This window comes from Dipodomys merriami, unplaced genomic scaffold, assembly GCF_024711535.1.
Source record: "Dipodomys merriami isolate MVZ:Mamm:240054 unplaced genomic scaffold, mDipMer1.0.p SCAF_13, whole genome shotgun sequence".
Taxonomy (NCBI): domain Eukaryota; kingdom Metazoa; phylum Chordata; class Mammalia; order Rodentia; family Heteromyidae; genus Dipodomys; species Dipodomys merriami.
The window spans coordinates 6885873-6893271 of record NW_027202604.1 but is presented as its reverse complement, the minus strand read 5'-3'; the positions used below and the strand labels follow the sequence as shown (position 1 = coordinate 6893271).

General features: G+C 47.4%; 1 pseudogene; it reads left to right on the top strand.

The window, feature by feature from the left end:
- Positions 1-136: 136 nt before the first annotated feature.
- LOC138824519 (isocitrate dehydrogenase [NADP], mitochondrial pseudogene) lies at positions 137-1439 on the top strand (annotated as a pseudogene).
- Positions 1440-7399: the final 5960 nt, after the last annotated feature.

Here is a 7399-nt window from a genome sequence, read left to right as displayed (position 1 = left end):
CTTGTGCCTTGTGTTCTCGGGTCGGAGAGGCCCAAGGCCGTTAAGGGAGGCTGGGGTCCCTTGTGGCCCATCTCATTCCTCCCCACATCTCCCCTACCTCCATGTTTTCCCCCTCATAAAACTCGGATCTTGGTCCCTCGTCGCCCCTTCGGGATGGCTGGCTGCCTGCGGGTCCTCCGCGGGCTGCGCAGGGCCCCGGGGTCCGGGCCTGGCTGGGGGCCAGAGGCCCTGACCACGGCTGCCGCCGGCCTGCTGGAGCAGCTGCGGCGACCCAATGGGGACAAAGAGGATCAAGGTGGCGCAGCCGGTGGTGGAGATGGATGGAGATGCCCCGAATCATCTGGCAGTTTATCAAGGAACAGCTCATCCTGCCCCACGTGGATGTCCAGCTCAAGTCTTTCGACCTCAGGCTTCCGAACCGCAACCAGACCAACGACCAGGTGACCATCGGCGCCGCACTGGCCACGCGCAGGTTCAGCGTGGCCGATTCCGATCGCGACCATCCGGACCTGCTGGTGGGGGACGGTCTTCCGAGAGCGCATCATCTGCAGAAACATCCCCCGCCTGGCGCAGGGCTGGATCCGGCCCATCCCCATCGGCCGGCACGCCCACGGGGCCCAGCACAGGGCCACGGACCTCGCGGTGGGCCGGGCGGGCACCTTCAGCGTGGGCCTGGGACGCACAACACGGACGCATCCGCCGCGGCCTTGGCGCACAGCTGCTTCCAGTGCGCGCTCCACAGGACGTGGCCGCTGACCGTGAGCACCGAGAGCACCGTCCTGAAGGCCCGCGACGGCCGCTTCCAGGACCTCATCCAGGACAGCTTCCACCCGAGCGGCCTCTGGCACGAGCCCCGGCTCATCGACGACATGGTGGCCCAGGTCCCCAAGTCCTCGGGCAGCTTCGTGTGGGCCTGTAAGAACTACGACGGGGACGTGCAGTCGGACATCTAGGCGCAGGGCTTTGGCTCCTCGGCCTGATGACGTCCGTGCTTGTCTGCCCCGACGGGAGGACGATGGAGGCCGAGGCTGCCCACGGGACGGTCACCCGCCACTACTGGGAGCACCGGCCTGCCAGCGCCAACCCCATCGCCAGCATCTTTGCCTGGACGCGGGGCCTGGAGCACCGGGGCAAGCTGGACGGGAACCGGGACCTCGTCATGTTCACCCGGACCCTGGAGAAGGTGTGCGTGGGGCCCGTGGAGGGCGGAGCCATGACCAAGGACCGGCTGCATCCACGGTCTGAGCAACGTGAAGCTCATTGAACACTACCTGAACACCACCGACTTCCTGGACGTCATCCTGAGCAACCTGGACAGAGCTCTGGGGAGTTCTAAGGGAGGCGCCCGCCCGCGAGGTGTGGACCAGCCCGGGGCCGCAGGTCCTCCACTCCTGTGCGGAAGGCTCAGCCTCACAGCCGAGCTCTGGAGGCCTTTCTAGGGGACAACTGGTTTTCAATAAGATGTTCTTAAAAGTAGGAGTGCCTGTCCCCCGTGGTGTGCTTTACCTCAGCCAGTGTGCTCCACACCCTGCCATTTTTAGCATCTGGAACCCATGGGGTCATATTTAGCTCTTCACAGACAACAACAACAACAAAAATAACCTTCCATGAAAACTCAGAGAGGAGGTGTTTGCATGGAGGATGGTACTAGCCGCAGCCTGCTCAGGAAACCAAAGAGCCAGTGGTATAACAAGGCCACTCCTTGGTCTCTGGCATCTGTTTTCCTCCCAGGTTGTAACTGTGGCTGGCCAGGATTGCAGGGCTTGAGTGACTGCAGCCCAGCTCTCAATCCCAGTACTGGTCTGCAGCTCTGTTCTCTTTCCCACGTTCCCTGCCCTCTTGTTTCCCTTCACTGTTTGCAAGATTCTTCCTTTTCCTTTGGACTTAAGCAGTTGTGTTTTACTTCAAAGGCACTCTGGGCTTTCCTGGTCTCCTCTCATGAAGTGTGACCCTAATACATATGGGAGTTGGGAAAAAAAAAAAACCAGCCCCCTGTCCCCTTACTTTCTAAAATTGTCCCATTGTCTATCTGGCCCTACCCAGCAGCCCTTGCTTCATGATGACCTTGCTTCCAGTCTTCAGACTTGGCAGGAACCTCCCAGCATCAATTCCCTGAGGAAGACCTGAGGCTTTGTTCACAAAAGGAAGCTCTTCCAACAAAACATATTGCGAAAGAAGGCTTTTATAAATATTTTTAAAATAGATATTCATTGCAAAACATAGATTCCTTTTAAACCTGGAGGTGCATTTCCAGGTTAAAAAGGAGTAAGATCTAGACCAGGCACATGCCTGTAATCCTAGCTACTCTGGAGGCTGAGATCCATGAGACTCTCATCTCCAATTAACCACCAAACAGCTGGAAGTGGGTCAAGTGGTAGAGCACCAGACTTCAGCAAAAAAGCTAAGGGAGAGCACCCAGAAAAGGCCCCAAACATGCTCATGTCCCTAAGGTCCAACTTTCAAGTTAGGCCAAAGTTCCAAGAGGAATTGTTATTTTATAAAACATTCAGTCTCCAGTATCAAAATTGCAGACTTATGAGAACCATTACTACATGAGGTACCCATGTTGAAAAGGCACCTCATGGTGGGCACAGGAGTTTTGGATGGCTTACAGGTTGTCACTTGCTTATCTGGCAAAAGTCCCTCCTGTACTTATGCAGACATGATGTGCAATATAAATATATATGTCTTGATTTGAATATCTTTACTTTGGAACAAAAAGCCTTGGGGGGGGGGGGTTCTTTTGAAGCATAAAGGAAATAATTGAGCAACAACAGACTCACTAAACCAGCTAACCAGGCAGTAAAACATGAGAAAATAGCTCTGGTGTGCCCCATTTTTATGCCAGCTGAGTTTTCTTGAGAAAGCTAAATAAAGGGGAGAGGCGGGGTAGCATCTGAGTGAGGGAAATGGGAATGTGAGTTCCATAAGAGGCTGAATGTGGTAACAGTGTGAGCAAGAGGGATGGGCCTATGTCTATTGTATATACATAGAAGTGAATTTGTAAGCGGAAGTGTGCGTGTGAATGTCAGAATCTCTCGGGGAAGTGTGATGAGACCATGTGATCAATCATAGTGCATAAGTCTAGGTTGTGTGAGGGGATGTGGTTGGGGGGAGGAGGACAGTAGTGTGAGTCTGAGTGTGAAGAGGAGTGGGAGTGAAAATGTGGCGGAGGATATATGAGTGTGGATGTAAGCATATGGAATGAGTGTCAGCCAACATGCTATGTATATGCAAACTTAGTGCATATGAGTGTGAATGCGAGAGTGTAGGTGAATATGTGTTGTATGAGTATTTACTATGAGATCTAAAGATGAAATTTTAGGAATGTTTAACATTTGGTGCCAGGACTGCAGCTTTAACTCAGGGCCTGACACTCTTTCTGCACTCTCTATTAGCTGTTTTGATCAAGGTTGGTGCTCTACTACTTGAGCCATGCCTCCACTTCTAGCTTTTTGGTGGTTAATTGGAGGTAAGAGTCTCTCAGATTTGTCTACTCAGGCTAGCTTTAAATCTTGATTCTCAGATCTCAGCCTCCTGAGTAGCTAACACTTTAGGTGTGAACTACCAGCACCCAGCTAAAATTTAAAATACCTTGACTTTAAAAAGTCAACCATTATTAAATATAAATACCTCCTAGTTCAGGTCCAGTGATGCCAGCTTGAGAACGAGTCAGAGCTGGGGTGACAATATGGCTCAGTTTGCCCAATAAGAAACTTGCTTATGCTTGTGGTCCTGGCATAGTTACTATTCTTTTGTTCCAGATTGCTGTTGTGACAGGGGTATAACTAACATTAGTAATGCACACATCTTTGTGATTACAGCATGATTATTTTTACTTGTGTGACTACCCTACAGAGATCATGGAAAGCATTCCTCCAGGGCAGATATTAAGAGCACCCTTCACTTTCAAAAGTGGATTCGAACAATGGACACTTTCTTCATCCTAGGAAAGTCTGATCAGGGTTTCTCTTTGGCCTGCCTATAGAAGGATGGATTCGTTGTCCATTAATATTATACAGCCTTGTGGTCTTTGGGTAATATTTTATATGTGCGGGAGAATCAAAGTTAAATGTATAACAGCTGTTTGGAAACCAGAACAAGTTTTGAATTACGTCCACTTCACTTGAGCTTTAAGAAGGTGAGGATTCTGGAAGGTTGGAAATTATGAGAACAAGCACTTTCATGGAAATTACCATTAATTCAAAGTGCCTGAACTTCCCTTTACCCCCTATCCACTGATCCAGCTTCTCCGGCCAAGCTTTCCTTTCAATAAAGAAATGAGTCACCTCTGTCGGGAATCATATAGGGACTATTGTGGGAAAGTGAATGGGATCTGGAGACAGCTAGCCTGGCCTGTCTAGTAACCATTGCAAACCACTAGACTAGCTAACAACTTGATTTTTCCATTTGTTGTCCCTATATCTTTTGGTAATTTAGTTTACTTTGTTGAGCCTCTTTGCAGAGTTGGAGTCAGGGATTGGTTTGATGAATACAAGGTACCTCATCCATAGACACCAAGAACATGACAGCTATTCTATAAGTCTCAGTGAAGGATCAGAAAGAAATTGAAATGTGACATTGGATTTTCCAAAGATCACTATGTACCACAATATTTCAAGTCCTATTCATGCTCTCAGAATGCTGTTCTTCCTCTTCAAGAGGTAGAGTGTATCTCTCCTCCCCCTTGAGCCTGGGCAGGACTTGGTAACCACATCATTAAAGACTGACTTCTGAAGGTGGTTGGAAATATGGCTCCAGATTTCTTTGTGTCTCTTTCTATGTCTCTGTCTCTTTGTCTCTCTCTGTTTCAGTGCTCATCCCTGCAACTGGGTCATTATGCTTGTGAGGAAACCCAACTTGCCCATTTAGAGAGATAGGATTGGGAAGCCCATGTGAAGAGCGGATGCCCCCCAACCAGTAGCCATTACAAACCATCAGATTCGTTAGCAAATAAACTTTCACATGACCCCAACCCTCAGCTTCTGAGGTTCCAATGAGGCTCTAGAAATCTGAAAACAGATGCAAACCACCACAACAGGGCTAACACTGAATTCCTGGTCTACACATCTGTGGCATGGCTAAGCTTCTAAGCTTGGAGAAAATTTGTTATGCAGCCAGTGTGACTAGAATGCAGTGTGTCGGGGTTCATGGAGGAGACCATTTAATATATCTATGTTAGCCAGCATGAATGTGAGCACCGCTCTTGGCTTGGATTCATCCAAAACTCAAAGATGAAGAGTCCATTGTACATGTTTGTCTTGTTGCTTCTAAAGAGGCCTGTGAACAAATCATGCTCACAAAATAGATTCCATTACCAAACTCCTAAGTCATCATCTGGGTCCAAACTCTAAGATCCTTATCTATCTGTGAACACCAACCATGTACTAGCCTGAGGAAAATAGAATCATAAAATGTTATAATTGTGTATAGGTGTAAATTGCTATTCATGCAGCAGTCAGGAAAACTCTAACCCCAGCTCTTTATTTTCTGTGTCACTAAGTGGGAACTGTATCCAGTACTAGGATACATCTGGAGGAGGAGAAAGTTATGGCAAACTAGCAAGCTAGTTCTTAAGTCATAGCCAAGAGCTGGGAAGAAAATCAAGCCAGATAGTTAAAGCAGCAGCAAAACCAACTTTTTAGACTGGCTAGATTAGGGGAAAACACATTTAATGAGCAGATGTTGCTTTTAGAGCCCTGCCATGGCCTGAAGCCTGTCACCTGATTGGAGCATGCACTGGATCAAACAGATTGTGCTTCTGTCTAGTTTCTCCACATACTGGCTATGTGACCCTGATCACTGCATTTTTACCACTTGTGAAAAGAGTATACCACTTGGGGCTGAGGCAGCTAGCGATCTGCCTGAGATACTCTTCTCTTTTGACTGGTGCATATCATGGCTGGAAAACAGCTGCTGTCTCTAAGCTGGCCCAAGTGACCAGATGACCGATGTGTCCATAAACTGTGAACCTAGCCCCTGTGCATTATCCACCTACCAGGCTGAGGTACTGAAGCACCAGTGTGTCCTGCTTACACTTTTATCCCCAGATGGGACCAAAGAAATGAGTTTTCCCATTAGAAAGTTTGGAAAACCAAAGTTTCTTATTAGATTTTTTTCTAAAATTCCACAAGGCTTTTTAAAGTTAATTATATGGTTAGCTTAACCACTAGTTCATGTGTTTCTAGCAGATTGAGTAGTTTTAACTAGGAAAAGAAATAGTTGTATAAATGCAAACTTGGTAGCAAGAATTGCACCTGAAAACAATACCTTTACTAGTAACATTGAAGCTCATTTCTTTGAATTACCAATGTAAAGCAATATAACGTGTAGCATATTTCCTTTTATTGCTCCCTTGTGTGTTCTCACAACAATCTTGAAGAGTTAGGGCACATTTTACTATCATTATTTCCCAGATGGAAAATCTATGAAACAGAGTTGCTATTTGGCCAAATGTCTCTTGGCTCAGGTGGAAATCAGAAGGGAAGTCTCCTGGTTCTCAGCACAAGGGCTTTTCTCCGCCAGACCTCCCAGGTTGTATGTGTTTAGCATGCATGACAGCCCATTAGGAATAGCTCAGACAATCTGATTTTGAGCCCAGTCTCAGAGAGGTTTATAACTGGGTGTTTTGTGGGATAAAAATAAACTAAAACAGTCTTATAGTCCAAGAACAGTGATAGTAAGGACAAAATAATCTAAATAGTTGCACAGTTAAAAAGAAATGAAATAGTAAAGTACTCATTTCCTTGAATAAGAGAAAAGGCAAGGGAGGGCAGTATGGGACTGAAACATGGTCAATATCAGGAAATATGGAGCCTTTGAGAGGATGAAAACACATTTAAGCTAGACTCCTGGACAAAGCTCCGTGGAGGAACTGGGGTTTCTGAAAATGATCAAGTTAGCCAGCAGTGGTGGCTCACACCTGTAATCCCAAAAGCAACTCAGGAGGTTGAGATCTGAGGATGAGACTCTTATCTACAAATAATTGCCAAAGAACCAGAAGAGGAGCAATAGCTCAAGTGATAGAGCATTAGCCTTGAACAAAAAAAAAAGTTCAGGGACAGCACCCAGGTCCTAAATTCAAGCTCCAGAACTGGTACACTGGAACAAGGGGGGAAAAGCTGTCCTGTTTGCATGAGGTGTGAGGAAAGGCAGGTGATCTGAAAGAAGATAGCTGAGATGACAGACAGGGCAAGAGGGCGCTGATGACACAGGAGAACTTGGTCCCTGCTGTACCAGAAGCTCAGTAGTCTCTGCCTTCCCTGCAGGCTGATTCAATGAGCCAGGCACCTTCTCCTTTTCCTAACAGAGGTCAAGGGTGGCTCTTACAAGGTCACTTACAAGCATATTTCTGGCATTGAGGGTTGGCATAGCTCAACTGCGAAGCAGAACCAAAGCT